Source organism: Podarcis gaigeae, assembly GCF_964106915.1.
Source record: "Podarcis gaigeae genome assembly, chromosome: 5".
Taxonomy (NCBI): domain Eukaryota; kingdom Metazoa; phylum Chordata; class Lepidosauria; order Squamata; family Lacertidae; genus Podarcis; species Podarcis gaigeae.
In genome coordinates this window covers 34,457,541-34,483,526 of record NC_139681.1, presented here as the reverse complement: position 1 = coordinate 34,483,526, position 25,986 = coordinate 34,457,541, and the positions used below count along the sequence as shown (strand labels likewise).

Sequence of the window (25,986 nt, the reverse complement as noted above, 5' to 3'; positions counted from 1 at the left end):
TTGCACAGGAAGGTGACATGTGGACATGAGAAATCTAATAGAGCATTGTTTCTGATCATATCCAAAAGAGGGAGTCAAGACTGCTCTGTTGAATTTACTTGATTAATCACATTCTACATTCAGGTTTATTTTAGGGTTTCCAGTACACTGTTACTGTTACACAGTAGAGGCGGGTTGGATTTGACACGAAATAAAGAAAAAAGAAGGGGATGGAATAGAAGTGAAAGTTCTTTACATTGTAAACTATGGTCTGTATTAGTGAACTCTGGGAATCATGCACCGTTTTCCAAAAAAATGTATTTAAATGAGATATTCACTTTAAAAATGAGTATCATAATTGATTGAAAACTCAACATTTATTATAGAGCAATAAGTATAAATTGCTGCTATGGCTATATGACTTTAGGATTTTATTCCTTCTTGCTACCTTAAGTTGCTTAGGTAGACTAATATTTTAAAACATCATCTTGATTTCTTAAATAATCAATCAGAAAAAATAGTTGTATAAATAATTTATAGCTACAACTAATAATAAAATCAGACTATTAAAATTTATAGACGTGCAACCTGCATGTTATCACAACTGCTAGTTTTTACATTCTGCCCTCTAACTGTAGATTCGAAATCTCTTTTATCCTCATCCATTCTAACAAACCTAATTTCGGTACCTGACCAATGCACGTTTCCTCTTGTCTCTGTTTTTTCCTCCTTGCGCGTAGCAAAGCAGAAAAACCAGAGCTGAATTACAAAAAGGCATAAAAAGAGGGGGAGAGAGGAGATAGGTGCCTCGACTGAGAAACAGATTGTCTTTCACTGGGATTGCTCTCTCTCTCTAGTGCTAAGGTTTTGAAGAAGAAAATACCATTTCATTCTAACTTTGCCTTTATAAATCCATCTATTTAATGGCAGAAAGTAAAACATCAAGCGAATGCATAATAGTCCAAGTCTAATTCAAAGCAGTATACTGTACAGAGACTAATGTCAAATCTCTACCTAGCAACAATGACAGAAACAAACAAAAATATATCATACCCAGGGAATTCAGTGGTACTGCAACAGTCACTAGTCTGCTCAAAACTCAGAACTATCACCAATCTTACATCTACAATGCACCCACATTGGTGAATACAGGGTCTTTGTATGTGTAACTTAAGGTATATTGCACAATGTGTTGTGTTTTTTGTTTTGTTTTGGACACTGCAATTTCTGTAAGTTTCACAGCTGGCCTGCAAATTAAAAAAGAAACACACACAAGATGATAGACAGCTCTTTTCTAAGAATTTTCTAAGCAGAATTTAAAACCCCCTAGGTTTAAACTTTTCAATTTGCTACTTAACAGTTGAATAAACAACAGATACCCAGTACTGTACGTTTCCTATCGAATCCACTCTTCAAAGCAATATGAAACCCCTCGAATGCTTCTGCTCCATCAATCAAAATGAAACTTGAATTAAGACTAATAGTCAGACATCTGTTTTGCTTGCTTTTTTTTACCCACTTTTCAGAGTAGATAAAAAATGATTATTTCTTACAAAAATAATACACCCAGATGTTTTTGTTTTAAAAAGGATGTAAAAAACTTTAAACCATAGCCTTTCTACATTTGTTTGCTGTTTTTGTGTGGGTAGGACTAGTTCAGGGAAAGTGTGAAGCATGAAGAAGCAACCCTAGGAAGAAGAGAATGCAACAGTTGTCCATTATGCCTATTCCCATTTTCCCTTATCTGGGCTGAAATCCTACACCCACTTGATAGGGAGTAAGCTGCATAGAAGTTAATAAGAGTCTTCCAACTCAAAACTAGATTGAGACCTTGACCTAACAAATTGTTATGGGTGCTTAGTCCTAACAAAGAACCTATTTGGAAATATTTTTAATACATTCCCCTTGTAGGTTAAATAAAAGGGAAAGAAATGTAAAATGTATACAGTGCAACAAAGAGATTCATGATGATGATGATGATGATGATGATGATGATGATGATTACCCCGCCCATCTGGCTGGGATTCCCCAGCCAACTCTGGGTGGCTCCCAACAGAATATTAAAAACATGATAAAACATCAAACATTGAAAACTACTCTAAACAGGGCTGCCTTTAGATGTCTTCTAAAAGTCAGATAGTTGTTTATTTCCTTGACATCTGATGGGAGGGTGTTCCACCAGGCAGGCACCACTGCCGAGAAGGCCCTCTGCCTGGTTCCCTGTAACCTCTCTTCTCACAGTGAGGGAACCACCAGAAGGCCCTCAGAGCTGGACCTCAGTGTCGGGGTGGCTGCAAGAATGAAATATAGGTTGTTGTATGCACTATAGCTTTGAATCACATTCAAAACACAGGGGGTGAACTGCAATGTCAGAGACTTCTTTAAGAGAAAGAATGTGTTCCGAATGTGTTCTAAAGGGTTGTGTGTGTGTTTGTGTGTGTACATCACGGATGGTGAACCTGTGGTCCTTCCATGTATCACTGGACTACAACTCTCATAAATCCTGGCCAATGTCCATGCTGGTGCCTGACGGGAGTTGAAGCTCAAAAATATCAGGCGGGCTGCAGGTTCCCCACCATGTAAATAATACTCTGTTTTACTGGAAGTGACATGGTTCATGATCCAATTTGCACCATTGTTTAAGAAATACAAGAGGGAAATGAGATCTAAATCAGTCCACCCTGCTGCTTTCACAAGAGGTCAAGAAGTAGTAACAGAGGCTTTTAAGCTAGGTCAGAAAAAGGAATCCATATCTTTTTCATTTTTATTTTAAATAGCTGGCAGGTATCCACCCTACAGCACAAGCATACATTAATTGTTTTTCGCTAGCCTGCACCCAACAAAACAATCCACAATTATACTAGTGGTCATCCCTGACCACTGGTCCTGTTAGCTAGGGATCATGGGAGTTGTAGTCCCAAAACACCTGGAGGGCCGAGTTTACCTATGCCTGCACTAGTTAACAGGCTTCCCAACAGTGAGCATTATAGTTATATCTGGAAATGTTACAAAATGCAGGAAGTGGAAGTGTCTCCACACCCTGACTCACTCTGAAAGCTGCTCCCACAAAGTAGGTCAAGTTTAAAAAGTTGATACAATCAGATCATGTTCCTGTGTGTTAGAAGTTTTTTTTTTTAATGAACATACATTTTGCCTTAAAGTTATAAAACCCTTTTGTTCTGCTCTGTGTGCAAGTTCTAACAAGTTGCAATTTTTAAAAAAAACTATTTAATTTATGTGAATTAAATTTGCGGCCAAGGATAAGAGATTTGCCAAACAGCTCTGCTTTTGGAACAGGTAACATATTTCAGAACCCTTTTACTCTATTTGCAAATATAATTGCCTAGGAAACTTCCATAAACAAATGGATACTTTTTACAATACAGATGAAAATAGCAATACTGTACTGTTTTGTAAATTGGCTTTAGTAAGACCTTAAAAATGTAGGGGAACAGATGTATCCCAATAATTCATAAGTATTCTCATTGACTTACATATCATAACCCTGCATATATTATTAACTGGTATTCTTTTTTAAAAGAGTAAAACAGCAATGAACAGAAACAATAAACTTGACGAAATATCTTGCTTTCAGAAGTATTTTACATTTGACACACAATATATTTTACCCAATGTGTGAAATTCAAAACATTCTTTTTGAAATCCCCTGTTGCCCTAATTAAAAATTATGAAGTATCAAGAGGTATTCTTGTCATGGAATTAACCAAAATTCCCAAATGAATTCTCATAACATTTCAGTCCAATTAGGCAAACTAGCATTTCAAGGTTCTTAAGATTTTGTAAAGTGCTTTTGGACTGTCTCCCCACACATATTTGCGCATTTTAATAAAAGCAGCTTAAAACAAATAGTGGCAGCAACAAGAAAACCAGTATCTTGGGGCTGCATAGGAGTGAGTGCTGTAGAAGCCTGTAGAACTGTTTTCCTACAAAAATGTGCTGCAGTTTTCCATAATATTTCTGCAAAAATGCTTTTGGGTCAGTATATTACATGTGGCTATTTGAGGGAATGCTTTCAACTCAACTTTAAATTTTACCTTTTTTGCATGTTATAAATATAGAGTTTTTAGAATCACAAGAACAGTTACATAATGCAATATGTATTATTTTGGTGTGTCTGAGGGGAGAACCTTTAATTACAGTTATAGTACACACACACACACACACACACACACACACACACACACACATAGCAAGATCCATCATAAAAATAAGATGAGTGTGTTGCATATAAGAAAAGCTTTATAGTTAATAAATTTATAAAGTGTTTGTGACTCGCTCTATATCACATCTAAATTTCCACAGCAGCTAGGATATCATTTAAAGTGTTGGTAAACAACATCGTATGGATATATGATCCCATCAGTTAGAATATTTTGAATTATTAGTATGATGTTGGGAATGGAAGTTAAACAGGAACACACACACACTTGGTGAATCAGCAGTGGTAAATGGAAGCTTGATTATCCACATATAAGGGGAGGCACACAGCTCTTCATGTTTACAGTATTGACATCACAAATTTCTAATGACCTAACCCATTTTCTAGCTGGACTCATATTCAATATTTTCACTTCTCCTCCCAACTTTTAAGCCAGTCAGGAGGAAAGGAGAGTCTTGGTTAAGTTTCCATTTCCCTTCAGTTGCTAGGTTCCCAAGATGTATGTTTGTCTGTTCTGCACACGATATCCTGAGCAAAACATCCCCTTGTACTTTTAACCTTCCTGTGAACTTTTGATCTGCCTATGCCTGAAAGCCTTTAAAACAAAAAGCTACAGTTTTACAACCAAAAACTCAACATAAATGGCTGAAAGCCAACACGTACCAGTGTTCATTAGATGTGTCACATTAGCAGTGCCCCCAAAGAGACAAGAGACTAAGATTCTGTGCCCAGTTGCATGGAATATTATTTTAGGCACCACAGGTGATCAGGTAAATGCATATTTACAGGTCTGAGCTGGTCTAAACTGAGGTTGGAAATTAAAGGTGCTTTGGGCTAAGCTTTCAAACTCTAAAACATTAATATTCACCTAACTAACACGAACCTTACTAACATAAGCCTGTGCAAAGGCCATTCGTGTATTTGCAGGCTATCATTCACAACTTTTACTTGCAGACTTCTATACAATCTGCCTTCAATTTTAACCAGCTTTATCAAGCCAGAACTACAGCACCATTATTATATTTTCTTATTCAAACAGCAAATTCAGTTCAGTGGAGACATTATATATTTTAAGGAAGATAATTACAATCAATATAGGACAATCAATATAGTTCCCTGATAGCAGTAATATGATAAGGAAACAGCTTGTCTTGTTACTAACCTCAATATGTATTTCTGATACCTGGAATATATGCAGAAGACATACTCAACACACTATAAAAATATACTGCTCAAACAAACTCTTGACATTTTAGATCACCATTTCCCATGAGAAAAACACTTAAATGGGATACAAATCTATCCAAATGAAGATCATGTCAGCAGCACTAAAGCAGCCTTGCAGTACATGATTTCCATTGCAATAACTCTGGAGACAGAAAATCAAGTGTATTTTTAACTCATGTCTCCCTTTCTCATATCCGATTTTATGGAGATTTGTAGCACAAATCTTCAATGCATGACTACATAATTAATATCCATGTTTATTTTATTAACCTCCGTAATTCTTGTGACAAATATTCTCTTTTCAGTGTTCTGAGGATATTGAATAACGACACAAAGTATACTCAGCCACATTACTAAGGCAGTTTCACACAATCCCAAAACAATTCAAAATATATTCATTTCCAATGCTGCAAAGTTCTAAGCACAATCTGGGCCTTTGTGAAAGCGAGGACTGAAAATCTGAGGTTGGTACTGGGGAAATAACCATCCATGATGTGTTGAACTGCAGCATATTCTCATTAGTGGAAGAATAAAATAAAACTTTTTTATTTATTTTCATATTCTCTTCCACATTTCAACCCACGTTTCTCCAACAGTTGGCAGATCCTAAAAAGCAGCAGCCAGTAGTGGCCGACAGAGTGGAGTGAAGTGGCATTGCTTACCTGACTTCCCAACAGGTCACTGCTGGTAACTGAGAGGGGAAGGGGGACAAAGCAGTGGTGTGGTTTGATCCACTGCTGTGCCCACACTGCACCAATCCAACATTCCCTCCATTGTCCCTGCTCCACATCACACCTGCCTCTCCTCTCTGCTACCTCTCCCTGTCCAACACCAGCAATGACCTCCGAATTGGGAAAACATTCTGCCCTGCCAGTTAATTATGGAAGCTGCAACTACAGAAACCTCTTTTTACACCCACTTGATACAACAGCATCATGGATAAATTGAGGCCTTTAGTCAATTGTCAAGAGACTAAGCTGGGGCATAGGCAAAAGATAGCCTCCGAATTGTGTTTCGCCCAAGCCATTGAGGCTGTTTCCCCTTTCCTTGTAATAAACCAATATTTCTTGTAGAATATTTGTGAGAGTGTTTCTTGGGTGCACAGCTTTGATAAGGTGTACACTTAGAACAGCATGCACTTGTCTCCATGCAAAAGGTTTCATTACTCATTGAAAAAAATGTATTGGGGATCATATGTGGGGTGGACTGACATAGAGGGTGAATGCGTGTAGCAGTTTCCCACAATGGAAGGCTTTTCCATTGTTGCAGAGAAGTGCTCTGAGAAGAAGAAAAAAGTCAGCTACCACACATCTACCCTGAAATTCAGAATGTAAGGGAAAGGCACATCTTTCTTAGTCCAGCATCTGGTTCTCACAAGAATATGATACAATATAATACAAAATCTTTTTAAAAATTAAAATTAATGTAACTCATTTGACACTAAACTCCAGGAAATGAAGATAATATCACATGGTTGGAGCACACCTGGGTTTGTAGGTATAAGAACAGGCAATGAGTTCTGAATTGCTGAGGTCCCCTATTGAAACCATTTTATGTGCCAAGCAACCCCATGTCCTCTGGTCACTAATAGATGAGATAGCCCTGAGTGACAAGGGAATGCCAGTCTCTGTAGATGAGAGGGCCTCCTAATCATTTATGGATTCATGTGAGTCTATGACAGTCCTGAAATGCTGTAAGCATCAAGTCTTCAAGTTTCCACCTCATTTAGGTAATAATGTTTCTATACCACAGCCCTGTAAAGACAGCAAGACTATGCATAATAGAAAAGCAATTAATACATCCAAGGGAAAGACAATGCTACTGGAACCAGACATATTTCAGCAGAAGAACAGCAGGTTAGCAAAAAGTAGCCTGCACTATTTGCTGACTTTCCTGTTCTAAAAAGTTGTGTGTGTTTTTTAAGTCTCTAGTTACCTGATTGAGCACTTCAGAAGCAAGCACTTATCAAATGTAACCTAAGCACAGATCAATTACAGTGGCAGCTTCTGTAATCTACGGTCAGCCATGGATACTCTCTAAGGGCCAATCCCCCCAAGCAAGCCCCACTGCAGTTAATGAGAAAGTTAAAAAGGCAAATTTGACTTCTACTTTGTATACCTTGAAGAGTCGGTATAAAATTAATTTCCACTCTGTGAGAGTAATTTATTTTTAAGACAGCAAATTTCTTGAAAGAGAGCAGTCTATAGCACCATTTCTGAAAGTGCTTATTGATTATCAGCCAGACCTAACAAGATATTTGACTTCTTGAAACTGTGCTTAATTTCTTTGTCACTGTGCTGCATTTTTCTGATCTGAATTCTTTTCCAGTACTTCTGCCTTCAGAATGTCACTCTCTCTTTGACTTAATATTCCAGAAAGGTGCCCAAGAGCTTTTTAATTAAGAATAATAATTATATGCAAAGCAATGTATATACTGTATTATGAGAATACAATAAGCACAGAAGATATATGCATGTTAGGCAACAAGGATGCATTCAAAGCAGCCAGTAAAGTCTACTGATAATATATCATGGCCTTTATCAATCTAGTGCCCTCTAGATGTTTTGGGACTACAATTACCATCAACCCTGACAAATGGACAATGTTGTAGTCCAACATCATCTGGAGTTTAACAACTGAATGGCAACACTACAAACTCCTAAATGAAAATAGCTGGGCCTTCACATAAGGAATTCTAGCTCCATAAATACAAAATGCAACGTAGAGAGTATCAAGTGCAAATGTACATTTTGTAGAAGCAATAAAGGGGGGGGGGCTATTAAATACTCAGTTTGAGCACAAGGGGATAGACAGTCACTCTTTCACTTACATAGATACATACATATTTTGAAATTCATATTGTTTATCAGTGCTTAAAAACACCAATTTTTCCACTGCAGTGTATGTGTGTGTGTGTGTGTGGCATAATGCATGTGTGCAAGAATAATAACATAATTATTTCTCCATCTCTGTATGGGGCGAGCTTGTACATCTTTGAGTTGTGGGGTAATGAACTTGCCTCAAATATGCTTGTTGCCAGGATGACTGCAGCAGCTCTCTGAAGACACATGGTACCAAGATTTGGTATACATGAGGGAAACAAAGGGGAAGCACATGATCTTGAATAACAGCTCCTGAGAGGATAACCCATTACATTTCCAGTATCTCTTGTTTAGTCCATTTTGATGCATTGGCAGCAAACACACCACTTGAAACAAGAGGTGAAGGACAGTGTAATGAAAGCAACACTAAGGCAAAAAAATAATAATCAATAAATCAATATTATAGCGCAGGGAATTAGGTTTTATTCCTCATTAGACCAAAGCAACTGGGCTCCGCACTGAGAGGTAGCAGTAGGAAATTAAAATCAAGAAAGAATCTAGTCCTTTGCACTTGTCTCAAAGTTTTTCTGCAATTCCAGTCAGTATAGCTGTTTTAGAGACAAGCGCAGACCTTTCTGTATGCAAGTTTTCTACTGGAAACATTTAATCATAATCTTGCAGCAACATAAATCACATTCCTGGATGTATTTTAGCATGTGTTCGTATTAGAAATAATCAATATATCGGACAACATCAACATGAGATTAAAAAAATACCAACAAAGATGAAAATGCTAAATAAACTTGATTCAGAATAATATGCCAGGGAGAATAAAAACTGAAGACCAGCTGTTCAGATTTCTTGAACAGCAGCAGAAGGGTATCAAATAGGGGTGACACATTCCTCCCTAGATATGGAATTATAAAGCTAAAATACAGTAACAGAGAGGGCCCTATTATACTCCAAGCAAATACAACTTGGATGTTGGAGGAATGCGGTGGATGGTATCTCAGATGAGCAGACAGGCTCATATGAGAGGATGGTTCTTAAGGAAACCTCACCCCAAACCATTTAGGGCTTTAAAGATCATAGCAAGAACTATGAATTGGTCCTGAAAATGAATCTGAAACCAATAAAGCTGTTGATATAAGAGTTATATGCACCTGATCATCAGCACCTGATCATCAGCACCAGTCATCTATCTGACCACTGACTGGATCCTGGGCAAGCTGGAGCTTTCAGACACTTTTCAAAAGTGTTGAGAGGACTGCAGTAGTCTAACCACAATATAACTAAAGGCATGTGACACAACAGCCAAATCTGACTTCTTTAGGAATGGAAACAGCTGGCATACCCACCTAAGCTGGACAAAACAGTTCCTTGTCACAGGAAGCACACCCAGACTGCCAACCTGAATGATTAATGGATGTGCTATTACATCCAACATGGACTCCTGTCTTGTCAGGATTAAATGTCAATCCATTACTAACCTCAAGCACGGGGTCAGAACCTCAACAGCTTTCCCAAAATATGACAGAAAGGAAACATAATGTGGGGTGTTTTTTACATACTGGTGAAATTGTACTCCAAATCCCAGAACATCTCTCCCATTTTATGTAAATGTACATTTTATGTAGATGTTAAAAAACTTGGGGAAACAGAATGGGGCCCCAAGGATTCTTGGCAGTGCTTAGAACTAGAAGTGGTTTCTTAAATCCCAGCTCTACAATTCTATGATTCTATTCTTGCTTCTACCTCTTCCCCTCAAAGCACTTATACTGAAAGAAAAGAAAGTTAAACTTCTTTATAAGTGACCTGAAAACAATTCTTGTTTATTGATACACAAGAAGTTTGCCATACCAATTTTGATCTGTATGGAAGTCATAATGCATTTGCACAGGCTATTATTGCTGTAGTTACTGCAGCAATTACTACTGTGCACAGTCCTATGTTAAATTTGTTTGCACATGTCCCATGGTATAATAGTCCCCAGAAAAGTTTGAGCTGTTGTATAACTTCTTGTTCTAGTTTAAAATGCTCCACATTTAATTGCTACTGCTATGGTGTCACAGTAGAGCAAAACAGTATACTGTACCAAAAAAGGGAAAGAAATGTTTAAATATTTTAGAAAGCCACACAGTAGCATGTGTTTATTTGCTCAGTTGTATCACTTTTGCAACTGTAGAACAATATTCTGAAAGATACATTGTTTCCAGGTTGTATTCTATTCAGGCGCTGATCTGTTTAACTTCTGCTTAGCTAGGATGCAGAACATGTATCATATATAGATAGTTGTCAGGGGGCTGATGATTGCAAAGTTAGGGGGGAACTCAGATTTGCCCATATGAAAAATATCCCTCCCAAGTAAATTACTAACCCGGGCAACTTTGCTATTAGTATATTGATGTAGATGAAGCTTTGCTAATTTATGCAGCCTTGGGTCATCCATGTATCTTTTCTTGCCAAAATCATGCCATTGCAATGGTTTTGTTATCACAAAACCTACATGTTACAGAAGTAAGCGTAAATGCTAACTTTTTTTTTATTTGTGACCTTTACTATTTGATCTTGAAAGCTAAAGCTCACACAATTCAGATATGATGAAACCCATGTGTGCATCAATAAATCATAACATATCACTATTGTGATGAGTTTGTGGAGGAACAAGGCAAGGAGAGTACTAATCACCATGCATTTAATGTACTCAGGTTGGTGTGGGTGGGAGAGAGAGAGAGAGAGAGAGAGAGAGAGAGAGAGACAGACAGACAGACAGACAGACAGACAGACAGACAGAGGTCTACATTTGCAAATCCATGGTGTATTACTTTTAGAACACATTGTCTCCAACACAGCTGCAAACTCTTCTAGAAAAAATACTGTATTTGTTTTTTAAAATTTTAGTTTATAAACACAGTGCTTTTCTCTCCTTGTGCACAATGAACACAGTAAAGCATTTTGCTTTTCCTTGTCAGGCAGATGACACTTAAGCTGTCATAATATAATTTTCCTGTACTTAGGTTTGATGTCTAGCATAGTATGTTTATTCACATTTTTAGATGTGCCAGTAAATAAACCTGAGTCAGATATATTCAATTACATTTATTTTGTGGCTTTATTATTGGTAGGTGGTTCTTTTCTTAAACATGCATCTTCTGATACAACATGCTTTCCAACTGCAAAGAGATAAAATGAAATATGAACACAAGCAGTGCCCAGAAGAAGGGTGTGTTATAGTATATTTATAAAATTCTGGTACATCTGACTTTAATTCCCATAAAATATAGAATGCTGGGGCTTTTGTCACAAGTTTAAGGGCTCAACTGATGCTTTCTCTCCCAGGCGTCTCCTATGGAATCACTTGGAGAAAATTTACTAAATGCACTCATTTGCCCTCAGAGTCAAATGATACAGGCAACCAAGTGCAAGTGGGCAGCAACTTCTGAAGAAGTTTTCTGAGTTTTCTCAGACTATTTCCTATCCATCCAATTGGATCATGTGCCACTGCAGCACTGTAGTGTCTGAGTTCAAACTACTGCAGTAGAATAGACTTCCCACCAACCCCCAAAACATGTTAATCTGAAAGCATTTTCTGAGCTGGCAGAAAGAGATACTGAAATGTTATCTGCTTGAGGCAGACAGAATGAATACTTGCATTTAACTCAAGTTACTGAGTGTGCACATGCATGCAAGATGTTTTCATGATCAAAACTTGGGTCATTTTCAGGTGACACTAAAAATTCCTTTTATTTTGAGATCTGACACTTGTTATACATGCATGGCAATGCAGAATAGAAAGAGGAAGATAGACATTCTCAAACCAGATGTGTATTCTAGACAACAGCAATCTAAATTATAGATGTGGGAAATGCAAAAGCTGTTTGAGCATCACTTTTTTTAAAAAAAAAATGCCTTATGGCTAGAAGATGGGCAAATTTTACATTGTAATGCTTCAAGCCTTAGTGTCTTATTTCTAAAGGTCCCAGTGTTCAGAGAAAGAACAAAATCATTATGTACTTTCTTTCCCATTAATACTCAATAATGAAACATCTGATGAGTTCAGGGCTTTTATTAAAAAATAAAAACTTATGCTATGCAATTAATTTTTGTCTTTTAATAAGAAAATTACCCTCTCTTGATACACATACACCACAACTAATGAGGGGAAAGTATGATTTATGCATAAAATTCCTTTTTATTGCATGTTTTTATTTGTGAATTTTGATTGCCTTTTTTGGGATATCTATAGATAGGTGAGATATGACCTGATCTTTGAAAGGCCCTTATTCCTTCTTGAGTCACTGCATTCTGAAATGCTTTCATGCTTTACCAAATACAAACCATACCTGTGTTGCTTGAGAAAAAGCTAGCCAACTATAAAGTTACAGTAAAAGATCTGTGCATCTTCATATTATGTTAGGCAAAGACTCTATTATTCCAACTCTGCTCGCCCATCATCAATGCTTTCTGGAGACCAAGTTTCATTATATCCAAGATGCAAGTGCAACCTGGCTTTCTTTGTTGACAATTACAGCCCCTACTGCCAGAGGAAACTGAAGGGGATCATGCCTGAAGGGAACAAACTGTCTTTCTGCACCTGTTGTTTATCTCTGCTTTTCTCTCTCTTGCTAATTTTCCATAGGAGTTACAGAACATGTTCCATAGTAGCTTCTGCTTACAGCAGCATCCCTCAACTTAGTGCCCTCTGGATGTTCTAGTCTAGACCACAACTCAGTCAGTATAGCCACCAGAATGCTCAACAGCTTTTTCAGGGTGACAGTGATTCTACCATTTAGCCTGGCTCTGAATAAAATGGAGGCAATGCCTTCATGTTAAAACTACATCTTCTCAGTAGGAAGCCCTGCCTCTAAATTCCAGATGTGTGTCATACTAGTGGTAAAGGGTGCTAAAAATACACTTATTGCTTAGTACAGTCCAAACCTGATAGTCACCTTCCTTCATCTATAACCATGAGCTTCCTCACAAATAATAAACTGTTCAGTGTGTTGTTGTTGTTTTCTTTTAAAGATCAATATAGCAACATGATTGATGCAGTATCAGTAGAGAGCCCACCTCTTTTCTTGCTAAGAAAGCATTTTTATATGCTTTCCCAAGTTTCAATCATGGCTGATTCACATCATTCTATGTGTTGAGTGTTGTGGTTTTGCAGGTGAAACTCGGAAAATTAGAATATCGTGGACACATTCATTTATTTCAGTAATTCAACTTAAAAGGTGAAACTAATATATGAGATATGGCTCCCCAAATCTCTTTTCTGATGAGAGTTGCTTTTGCATCTCATTTGGAAACCAATGACCCAGAGTCTGGAGGAAGAATGGGGAGGCACACAATGTCAGATGCTTGAAGTCCAGTGTGATGTTTCCACAGTCTGTGTTGATTTGGGGAGCCATGTCATCAGCTGATGTTGGTCCACTGTGCTTCATTAACTCCAGGGTCAATGCAGCCATCTACCAGGAATTTTTGGAGCACTTCATGCTTCCTTCCACAGATGAGCTTTATGGGGATGCTGACTTCATTTTCCAGCAGGACTTTGGCACCTGCCCACACTGCCATAAGTACGAAAACCTGGTTCAATGCCCATGGGATTAATGTGCTTGATTGGCCAGCAAACTTGCCTGACCTGAATCCCATAGAGAATCTATGGGGCATTGCCAAGAGAAAGGTGAGAGACACGAGACCGAGCAATGCAGAAGAGCTGAAGGCTGCTATTGAAGCTTCCTGGTCTTCCATAACACCTCAGCAGTGCCAAGTACCACAACACCACAGCAGTGTCAAGTACTGAGTACATATGCATGCTTCTACTTCTCAGAGGTCCAATGTTGCTCTGTTTGCAGTCCTTGTTTTGCTGATTTCATTTAATATTCTAATTTTCTGAGATTGTTAATTTGGGGTTTTCATCAGCTGTACGCCATGATCATCACAATTATAACAAATAAAGGCTTGACATATCTCACTTTGCATGCCATGAGTCTATCTCATATATTAGTTTCACCTTTCAAGTTGAATTACTGAAATAAATGAACTTTTCCACAATATTCTAATTTTCCGAGTTTCACCTGTAGTTCTCATGCCATTGCCAAAGCATTTTATAGATTTGTCAATCATATTGGCTTACTGCCAAGTATGGAGAAGAATTTTAGAGCATATTGAAATATATGAATGGTCAGTCTGTGATAAACAGCTTCAAACAAACCTGCACATCACATTCCTGTTCCAGTTTGACAAACTTTTAATTATATCACCACCAACTTATTGCTACTATAGTGGAGAGTTCATGAAGGCATATTAACATTCAACAGAGCACTTGGATTAGAAGATTGTAGTCTTTCAGACCTATTTTACTAGTTGTGCCAGCATGGGCTTCCGATTCCAATGGCACCCACCAGCTGCTACACACCAATGTAGCAGCACAGACCACAATGTGAGAAGGAAATTGTACTACATTATTCACTTACACTTATCTGAAATACAGAAAGAAATTTCTCTAAACTCAACTGTGTTGTCATCTTAGAAGCTCTGTACCATTCAGGGCTCCCCCCCCCCCCGGCAGATTAACATATCACATATAAAACTGCAATGCTAGCAAGTTATGTACACCTTTGAGGAATGGTTTTAAATTGGCTTTTGAGCATCTGATTAGGAAATTTTGATTACAAGTCTTTGAATAATAAGCATTTAAGAAGTAGGCAAGCTTATCAAGACACCCAAAACAGATATGTGAATGTAGGGATCCACTTGTTTGTTTGTCAATGAGGGCATTTTAACACTGACTACTAACACAAGTTCTCAAGACAGCCTTATAATAGTTATATAATATAATAAAACAGACAAGAGTTACTTGGGAAGAGCAAAAATGTATACCGGTTTCCGCTGTTTTCAGTTGTTTGAACTGCTGAATCACTGGACCATGGTGGATCCCAGAGGAAATAAATCCCAGACTGGAAATGGCTGTAGCAGCACACAGACATATATCCCTCCCCTCATAAACTAGAAGCTCCTTACTGGGCTGTAGCTAATCATCTTTCTCAACCTCTGGTGGCAGAAACAAGAGGCACCAGCGAGCAAGAGTGTTCATTTGCCCCACCCCAACAAGTCTTCATTCAGATGTTTCAACTGCCACGTTCTAAGTGCTGTCTTAGCCATCCCTTGATTTGTTGCCGCCTGCCACCAACCTACTGCAGTTCCCCGAGAAATCTGTCGTGTGAAAAATGCTCATGAAAAGATGTGGTATCCAAGGGAAAATTAAATAAGATGCTGCTCACTCCAAGTTCTTTGGCAGACATGTATTTCCATGTAAAAGAGAACTTAAGCAAAGGGGCCTGCATATGATGAAGCACCCTGCTGGCTAGAGGTCCAGGTGCCCTTAACACCTGGCAAGCAAATTTATCTGCATGAAAAAAAGTGTGGAATAAGCACATAAACGCCATTATCAAAAAATTCAGACTAGGTCTCTCAGCCTAAATAGACTATGATCCTGGATAGACCCATAGAATTTCAGGGTTGGAAGGGACTCTGAGGATCATCTAGCTCAAACCTATGCAAAGCAGGAATATGCACCTGTCGCTTATAGGGATCAAACCTGCAACCTTGGCATTATCTTTCATAACCTTGTTATATTGTGCTCACTGCTCTGACACAATGGACTAAGGGACCATCAATGAAAGTCTAGAGAAAGAGAAGCTCACACCCCAGAGTTACCACTAGCCATTTCTTCATCCAATAAATGCTTCTAACCTGGCAGCCCACAAACTTACTGCCATTCAGTAGGGTGACAAAGGCTTCAACAAGGAGCTAACTCAGTGCAGTCAAGCATTGGGGTAAAGAACGAGAAGCTCAAGTACAAGTACCTTTGGTCAGTCATTAGCATTGTTGGTTCAGTTCTCATTTCTATGCAGGGACACAGCTAGAGAGCAAGATCAAACATGGAATGAAGACAGATTCAAAAACAACCATCTCCCTTGGAAGTGTATAGCATTTCTGCAACCATTACCTCTTCCATCAAGACAGGCCTGAAAATAAACAACTTAAGGAGAATAATATGGAAAGCAAACACCCAGTGGAAGCACAGGCAGGGAAGAAACAAGGCCATCTACTGCTGCTGAAAACCAATAGCACACATCCCTTCTCTCTCCACAGACAGGCATCCTTTCCCTTGATCCACACAGGAAGCAAAACAGGACTAAAGCAGTGCTATCAGCAAAAAAGACAAGTGGAACACTAGATTGTGTTGAACTGCCATGATGTACCTGTTAACTTTCTATATCAATAATGCTTTAAGTGACACAACTCCATTTCTTTTTATAGCAGTTAACAATGTTGGGAAAGGGAAAGTAAGAGCATGAGAAGATAAATAGCTCCGAGGAGCTATTTCTATTAAAGAAAGCAAATGCATTACTTGTAAGTACTCATATACTACAAACAACTGCAAACATGCTCTTGAATCTCATTGCACATATAATTATTTGCACTGTCAAGAGACTCCCCACCCTCCTTGAATACTGTTGCTACTAGGAAAGATGTGCCACTTGAAAGTACATTAAAGTAGAATGGAAAACCTTACTGACAATGGCATAACCCTAAGCAAAAAGAGAAGGAGAAGTAATTTGTGCTATGCAAAAAAAAATCACATTTGCAGGAACCACTTCAGATATCATGCCATTTCAATATTTTAAGTACTTGCAAGGTTAGGTACTTTATTTAAATAAATTGGGAGTTAGTCACCATGTCTTCCAGAGGGTGGCATAAGTGGGGCTTCCAACACAAACACAAGATACAAGCGATAATATCTGCTAACTAAAGTCCAGTTTCCGTATTTATATAATACACCATGCAATCTTTTAAACCACATTCTCCCCCATTCATTTTTTTGTTTGTTTCTATTCTGGAATCTCACATTGTGGAGAATTTTATCTATGAGTTCAAAATATAAAGAAAGTTTAAAAACTGCATTCAACATGTGGAATTACATGCACAAATCACAGACCCTGACAGTGTGAACACCAACCAAGCACTGTTGGGAGACTTGCCATTCCATCATATTTTACTCTGTTGTTGCCAGTAATTCTTCTTTCCAATATACTGCAAGCTATTGCTGCAGCCAGGAGAGCTACACAGTATGCAAATTGAAGAGAACCATTCTCACAGCATTTTCCTCTTTGAGTACAGTTGTTGGCAGAAGAGGCTTAGTTAACTAAATATCTAGTCAAGTTGCTTGATTAATCAATACAAAATTTGATACTAGATTTTTATAACATGATAATTTTGCTACAAGCTTCTTGTCTGAGTTAAAAGAAACATTAATCATCTGTCCCATCAGACTGGCCATGTTTTTGTCAAAGTTGTTATTCAACATGGCATGTCCTCCATGGAAATATCAAAATGCAGAATAAAAACTGTCAGATTATGTTTTTATTCCAAGTGGAAATGAGTACCTCAGCAGAATAATAAGGAATGGATTTCTTCATATACCTCCAATTATTAAATGACATTTTTAATAAATCAACATCCATTTGAGTTCCTGGCCTGAGTTTTGCACTTTAAAAATCAATAAACTTTGTTCGTTAGCAACATGGCACTGAGCTTCCTAGTAGAAGAGTGGAGTGGAAGTGTTACAAAATAAAACAAATAATGAATCTCCAGCATTCAAACACTAGCAGCAGTAACCTTATGCACACTTATTTGGGTACTAGTCCCATAGATTTCACTGGGACTTACTTCTGAGTAAACATGCACATGGTTGGGCTGCATAAATATGAAACCCTTTGCTATAGTTAACACAACAGATCTCATTAAACCTCTGACCCAGTTGAGGAGCCATCTCCCATTTCAGAGCAAAATTGCTTTACTGATATATTATGTGCTGATCCGCCCCATCTTTAAAGTGCTGCGCTCTCTCCCTCCGCTTTGCTATTAAACATCCACCAAGACAAAAAAGCTCTGCTGCTCTGGGAAAATCTAAATGATGGATCTCGCCAGCTAGAAACATCACCTGTAGTGCCAAAACCACACAATTCTAACAGGGGAGGGCGGGGAGTAAACAGTGTGCGTTCTGCAAATATCCTGGAGAGTGTGGGGTCATCTGCCGGGACTTCCAGCTACAGAACAAGCAGGCTGCTGGTGCTTCTGTAGTTCTGGCAGAATACATGTTGCCTCCCATCCCCGAGAAAGGCTTGCTTCCACTCACTGCTTACTGGTCCATAGGCAAACAGGAGCGGAGCCAAAACGGGGTGGGGTGCGCTCTCTCTCTCTCTCTCTCTCTTCTCCCTCTCTCTGCCTTTACACCGAATCTGAGGGGGAAGAAGGCACGTGCGAGACAGCAGAGAAGGCAGCCAGCATTATTCCACTCCCACCAACGAGATCGGAAATGAAATGTAACAGAAGCCTATGTCTCCCGCGCCAAGTCTTACAAGAACAGAATACTAACGGGTTCATTTCTCTCTCTCTCTCTGACCGATTATTACCATATGCAGATAAGCAAAGCACACAGGCGCAGCAGGAGCAGCTCCCTTCGCCTTCACATCCTACCCGGCGCAACTTTTTGCTTGGGAAACAGGCGACGATCACCACGCCAGGGCAATGCTTCTCTCCCCTAGTATTTGCTTTAGCAGAAATGGTGTTTCGTCTCAGATTCAGGAAGAACAGCGCGAGAACGGTGCTCGCTCTCCCTCAACTCTCAATGCCCATCAATCCCAGAAATAGGGAAAGTCACGCCTCTCTCTAATTTCATCACGGCTCTTTGCTTCTTTACCTACTCAGAACTTACTCCACTCCACTGAAGATGCCTAGTAAGCATCTTGAGTAACTTTAAGGGTTTTTATTTGAGGACGATCGCCTCAGAATAAACTGGGGGAGTGGGGGAGTGAGATTTGCCTTTCATTGCATTCATTACATTTTGCTCCCTCCTCCACTAAGGAATCATGGAATCATGAGCTGGAAGGGGACCACCAGGGTCATCCAGCCCAACCCCCTGCAATGCAGGAATCTCTGGAGCCCACCACCTTGGGATGAAGAGTCTCACGCCCCACCGACTGAGCTATCTCACATCTTACATGTTAAAAGGTTAAATGTTGGCGTGAGGAATGGAAGGCATGGTGGGCAAAAAGCTCTTGCCACGGGCAAAGCTCCCATCCTCTGGCCGAACGAGACACGCCGCCGTGCTACATGCAGAAAGGAAGGGAAAACTTTTACTAGCAGAAGGTGCGGTTGCAACAGCTTGAAATGGGGGGAGGGGGGAGGGAAGGGAGAGCATTCCAGCTACCAACCCTTTCGCACCCATATCTGGCACCCTACGCCTCACGTCACACACTACCCATCCTGAAAAATGCTGTCCTCATTTTATTGCACGACACGGGGCGATTTCTGCCCGCGCGGCTTCGTCGAGGGGTTGGGCTGGATGACCTTCAGGCACCCCCCCCCTTTCTCGGCTCAGTGACAACAGTTGCCTTGGCAGCGCAGGGCCTGGCTTCTTCGGCACGCGAGGGAAGCGAGAGGGAAACCAACTTGGATCTTACCCCCCCCCCCTCCACCCTCCCATCCCATCCTCACCGAAGCCCACCGACGGCAACTTTCCGGCATCGCCAACGGACACTGCAGCAACGCGAGAGCAAGAGGACGAGCAGCCCAAAAGGAGCGCTTCAAGGAGACGCGGCCGTCTTCTGCCTCCACCTGGACGCGCGGAGCGGGGTCGTTCTTACCTCAGCAGAAGCCACCTCAGCACAGCCGGCGGATAATCCCCTGCCCGCGCGGGCGGCCGGCGACGCTTCCCTTCAGAAGCTGCTCCTCCCGCTGCCAAGGCGAGGCGAAGCGACGTCTTCTTCCGCGACGCCCTCCGTCCTCGCGCTTCTCCCTCCGCCCGCCCGCCCGCCTCGCTTGGGCGCCACCTGGGCTGAGGGAAGCCGCTTTGCCCCCCGCGCTCCTTCCCTCAGTCAGTCCGCGGGCATCTCTCCACAGGAAGAGGGCGACGACGACGACGCTTCGCCCGGGCTGCAGGCTCGCTCTTCTTCTGCCCGGAAACAGGAGTCTTTGAGAAGGGAAAGCGAGGTGGGGGAAGAAGAGTAGCGGGAGATAATAATAATAATAATAAAACTTTGAGGTAAAAAAATGGGGGGGGTGAGGACGTAATGTTTAAGGCAGAGAGGGCGAGATGTCGGGGGAGAGACTGAGCACGCGCCCCGCGCGCTCGAGGAAGCGCCGCGAGTGCTCCGCGCGAAGAGGCGCTTCTTGGCCGAGCCTCCCGGCGAGGGGAAAGGTGTCCCCTCCCACTATCCAGGGCAAGGGAGCTTCGCTGAGCGAGGACGAGCGACGGAGGAGGCGCCTGCCAAATCCTGAGGCAAGCGTGGGGTCGCCTCGACACGGTAAATCGAGGGGGTGGCTGGGGGTCAGGGGAGACCGACCAGTTTTCGCTCTCCTCCTGCAGCAGCAGCAGCAGCAGAGGAAAGAGAAGAGCGCGGAGGGAGGGAGAACTGGAGGAAGCCGCGAGGAGGCAGCAGGTTGCAGCAGCCCTTCTTCAGCCGAGCGGGCGGCGGCGGCGGGGCTCTGGGCTCGCTCCCTCTCGCTGGCGCAGGCGGAGGAGGAAGGCGGCAAGACGACGGCCGCGTCGTTCCTCAGGAGTGAGGGATGGCCGGTCGGCTTCAGATCAGGTGGGCAGGGAAGCTCGGAGAAGATTCATGGCGCGCTGTCAAGAGGGGTTTGGATACGCCGTCCTCCTCGGCTGTTTCACGCTCCCCGGAGTGAGACGGACGTCGCCGGCGCTGCCTCGGAAGGAGAGGCGAAGCCTTGGCAAAGCGGCAGTGTGGCCACGAGCTGCAAGGCGGGCTCTTTTTCAGATTCTCTCGCACGCGTACGCCTCGCACACGTGCTCTGATGCAGGGGTGCCTCGGAGGGATCGCTTGGTATGGGGCTCTTGCTTTGGCGTGGGCTGCTGATGACACTCCCCCCCCCCAAAAAAAAAAACTGGCTCGCGAGTACGACAACCTCATGCCAAGAACAGCGAAGGGAGAGAGCTGTCATCGGCTCATATGATATCCTCTTCGGAGATTCTCGTCCCAGGCGATGGCTCCATGAAATGGACCTCAGAAACCAGGAAGTTTCCAAAGAATGGCTGCTCAGGGAAGTGAACCTATGGCAGGTGCTATAGGAAGGGTGCTGCTCCTGGGCATTCCAAGAGTTTTTCAGTTTGCAGCATCACCAGAAGTTACTAGAGGAAGATGAGTAGTCAAGAGAAGAGTGCTCTGGAGTGAAGTGGTTGGCCCAGGCTTAGCCTTTCCTCCATCTTGGAAACTCTGGCTTCACATGGAGTGGACAACTGATACTTCTTCCCAGTGCTCCCCACTTTTTCATCCTTCCAAAATGGAAAGCCCAAAGGGCAGGAGACTGAAAAGCTGAAATACCAAAGATATTTCACAGCCAAGCTGTCAGAAGGGTCATAGCACCCTTCAGGTCCTCGCTTGTGAAAGTAATTGTCCCAGCTAGGCAGATGGGTACTTATAGAGACTACATATAGTTTAAGATCTGGAGGTAGCATGATAGACCCATCGTTTTCCATGGTATGCATCTGTCTTCCCCAACCTGGCACCTTCCAGATGTTTTGGGCTGCAACACCCATCATCCCTGACCTTTAGCCATACTGGTTGGGACTGATGGGAGTTGTAATCCAAAATAGCGGAAGAGCACTAGGTTGTGAAGGATGATGTTCATTTATTTTTGTCCACAGTTGTCGTTTTTTTTTTTTTTTTTTTTTTTGCTTTGCTTTAAGCACTTTCAATTTGTACAAAGCCCGCTTGTCCAGATATGACAGTGGGATGAATGTCCTTGCTAAAGAACACTATCACACCACTTTCAATTTAGTCTCCATCCTATTAGTGGATACTTGCCCAGAACTGAGAAAGGATTACATCTCTAGATTCCCTTTCTGCATTTTGAACATCTCGTTCTGCTACCCTTTCCTTTACTCTGACCGTTACCTTTCTACTTCACTTCAAATTTAGATTATTTGGAACATAGTGACATAAGAAGAGCCTACTGGATCAGGCCAATGGCCAATCTGGTCTGGCATTCTGCTACCACAATGGTCAACCAAAGACCTGTGGTAAACCCACAATAGGATTCTAGCACAAGAGCACTTTTCCCTCCTGTGGTTTTTGACAACTGGTACTAAGAAGTTTTACAGATAGATAGATAGATAGATAGATAGATAGATAGATAGTGTCAGGTGTGGTGTGGTTGCTCGAGAGCAAACAGGCAAGACTCCAACCTGTCTTTTCCAGGCTTTATTATTAGTGCAAACTATTTACAGTGAAGAGCGTCGCAGGTTCATGTAGGCTCACTCGCTCACAGAATCTGAGAGTGGGCGGTCCTTGTACCTCCCCCAGCATAACAGTCGCGTGACCCCCAGCCTTCTCCTCCCTTCCTTGCGCCAAAACCTACTGCGCAGACTGGGCACTGGCAAAGGGGTCCTTCCCTCCTCTCCGGCTTCTCCGCCTCGGTGTTGAGGCTCTCCCTTGCACCCCCTGTTCCCACCACCTCCTCTCCACTGGAGGCGGGGCTTTCCTCCTCTCCAGAGGAGGAGCGTGGTTCCCTATAACACAACTGCCCTTCCCCCTCTCGCCTCTGACCTGATGGCAGTTCCCTGACAGACAGATAGATAGATAGATAGATAGATAGAAAGAAATTTGCTATACAGGTTAAGCAGCCAGTAGGATTAAACCTAAGTTTGTCACATTGCAAGTTGTCCCACACATTTTAGCTTTTGATGCATTATATAATACACATAGTGTATTGTCTAGCAGTACCTTTCAAGCATCCTGGGCTTATATTGAAAATTTTGGAGAACCTCATCTCATACTATGTTTGCCATTAAGGCACCAGCTTGTGTCTTCAACGGTGTCTATGAAAAAAAGGTTGCAATGCATGTACCTGGAACACAGAATTAACCTGGTAGAATCATATCTCTATGCCAGGTTCTGGGGGAAAGTTCACCTGCTAAACTGAGAAACTGAAGATACTGGAGAAGTACAGTAAACATTTTACACAAAAAGGTAGAGTTCTTAACCTGCTAACCTATCTGCTTACCAAGAAAATGTCTGTTACAGAGTGCCCAGAAATAGCATGAATGAATAAACATGGAATTGCACTAAACCCATGTCCATTTGCTCCATAACTGCTTTGAGGCTTTTAAACCACCCTGAGTTTGTTTTTTGTTTTTTTTTACAGTCAAGTGGTGTATAAATTTTTATGAAATAAAACAAATATCAGGTCTAGCCCTTTCATCCCACCTCTTCTTCACCTGTTTTATACAGCTGTATTTAGGCTAACCACATGCAAAGGAGGCTAGGGACACAGGAACTCTGTTCTTCTTTGCACCTGGTCACATTTGTCCAGGGGTGGGCAACCTGTGGTCCTTCCAGTTCCAATCAGCCCCAGCCTGCCTAGCCTATTGTCAGAGATGATGGGAGTTGTAGCCACAACATCTGGAGGGTGGCAGGTCCCCTACCCCTGCCCTTGTTTGATTGTAAAATACAAGGTGGAGTGTCTGAAGGGAAAGCATCTAGCAAAAAAACCCACCATCTATCATAGCCACTGGCCAGGCATTAGAAATAGATTTACTGTGAAAAGTTTGCATGACTTATTACCATCTGGGTTGCTGTCACTTACCACTAGAATCCAAGCTTGGCATTGGAAAGGATAGCATATCCTGGTTACATGCCAATCTCAAAAGACTCTGTTTTGAAGGAATGCTATTAAAATGCATGCCCAATGGAATTGCTTACAAACATTAGCTTTATTTTTAAATATATTTCTTTGAGTCACTTAAAGTCAGCTTCCCTGCATGTCAGTGTGATTGATCACTTTGTTCCCTGTTTTTGAATTCTTTCACCATCTCCCTTGATTAGATTTGTTCTCTCCCAAGGACACTTCTCTCTCTCTCTCTCTCTCTCTCTCTCTCTCTCTCTCTCTCTCTCTCCATTCCCCTGCATACTTGTCTTTCTGGGTTCATTTTTCCCATTTGTATTGGCAGGCACTGCCACCTTTGATTATTTCGTTTTTACACATCAATCTGCCTTTCTCATGAATGTATTTCTAACATCATATCCTGTTAGGTTACCTTGGGAATTAGAGACTAAGTTTCAGTCAGCTGCAGTTTGTTTATTTATTTATATTATATGCCATTCGTTCTTCAAAAACAAACAACACAACACAACGATACCAAGGAAAGACCTACAGCAGAATGGAAAAGCACCTGTTTTGCATCCAGAATGTCTCAGATTCAATCCCCATGTTCCACTATTAAGCAACATGGTCACATACATAAAAACTAAAAGACATCTGCATTTATTCCAAAGCAGTAGTGAGCTATTACATTCCAAAAAGCAACAGAATAATACAAAACTGTTCAGCAAAACACCAACAGGTCAAGCAGGAGTGCAGAAGTGCATATTAAGTAGATAATGGAACTGAACAATTGATGATGCCTGACTCACCTCCAGTTTGTCTGCATGAGTCTTCTCTCTTAGCTAAGTTTCTGTTAGGACTTGCCTTCATAAATAATGCTGTGGGTAAGTCTTCTCCATGGCAGTAGTTTGTCCAGCAATTACAAAGTGATCCTTGAGATGGCGTTAGACGTGCATATTTTCTCCTTGCCTTCATATTATTTCTGATGGTTGTAACTTCCTTTCTGTGTATCTTGTTCCTATGCATATTTACAGAAAAAGTAAACATAGGCATATGAAAGTCTTTATCACCAAGTTCTTATTATTTATTAAATTTATGAACCATCCTTTATCTGAAGATCACAGGGTAATTTACAACAAAAAATACAACATGTATAACCTAATAATAAAATCAATTAACCCCCCCTACATTTGAAAGGCCAAGAGGAAGCAGCTTTATTTTCAAGTAGGTTTGCAGGATTGTATCCATGTTTCTGGTTGCCAGCTTCTGAACCAGTCCTGAGACTTACTTGGATGAGTTACTAATCAGCCTTGGAAGCTATGGCTTCAATACCCATTTTATCTATATAACCTGACAATAAATATATTTATTCAGAATTAAGTTCTCCTACATCCAGTCAGAGTTACTTCCAAATGAAAGAGCAGAGGGTTATAGCCTTAATATTTCTGGAACAGGTAACATAAATGTTTGGGTATGTCCCCTACAATGAGTAGCATTAGTTATTCAGTTTATACTTCATTGTTAACTAGGGTAGAATCTACACACATATTAAAAACACTATGAAAATGCTTTTTTAAAAAAAAGGTTTTGAAAAATACATTGAATTTTGCATAGCTCGCTGTTGCCATCTAGTGTCACATTTGTATATTGCACTTTATAACACATTTATTTGCAGCTGTGTAACTGCACGTGGTAACTGCAGTGATGAAGGGCAGGGTTTTAAATAAATAAAAATAAGGGAAATTCTAGCCTCCTGAATTGTTATGTTTCAGGCTGCAGTTGAAGGCAAAGGATCAACATCTCCAGTATTAAGTATATGTCTATCCAGTTCTCTTGGTTTCGTTGTTGTTGTTGTTGTTTTAAAAAAGTTTGTTTCTTCTTCAATACTTTATATGTACCTGATCACACAGGAGCTGCCTCCACATATCCATTCAACTTGTACATAATCACAAAGAATGTGCTCAGTAACAAAATGCAGGAACTTGCCCAATTCCTACAGCCACTTGTATTTTACATTAATTGTCCTTTCACAACATATTCTACTACTGTAATATCCAGTAACTCACTATTCCACACCCAATTACCAATTTG

General features: G+C 41.0%; 1 protein-coding gene across 17 annotated transcripts in view; it reads right to left on the bottom strand.

Moving 5' to 3' along the window:
• The window catches only part of PCDH15 (protocadherin related 15), a 649,118-nt gene extending 624,703 nt beyond the window's left edge, over positions 1-24,415 (bottom strand). For 7 of the 17 annotated variants that reach the window (XM_083740644.1, XM_083740654.1, XM_083740649.1 and 4 more), the window contains exon 1: positions 19,920-24,411. The gene's annotated coding sequence lies outside the window, so the exon portion shown is untranslated. The other 10 variants (XM_083740648.1, XM_083740659.1, XR_014564822.1 and 7 more) reach the window with 9 other exon arrangements.
• Between the last annotated feature and the right edge of the window lie 1,571 nt (positions 24,416-25,986).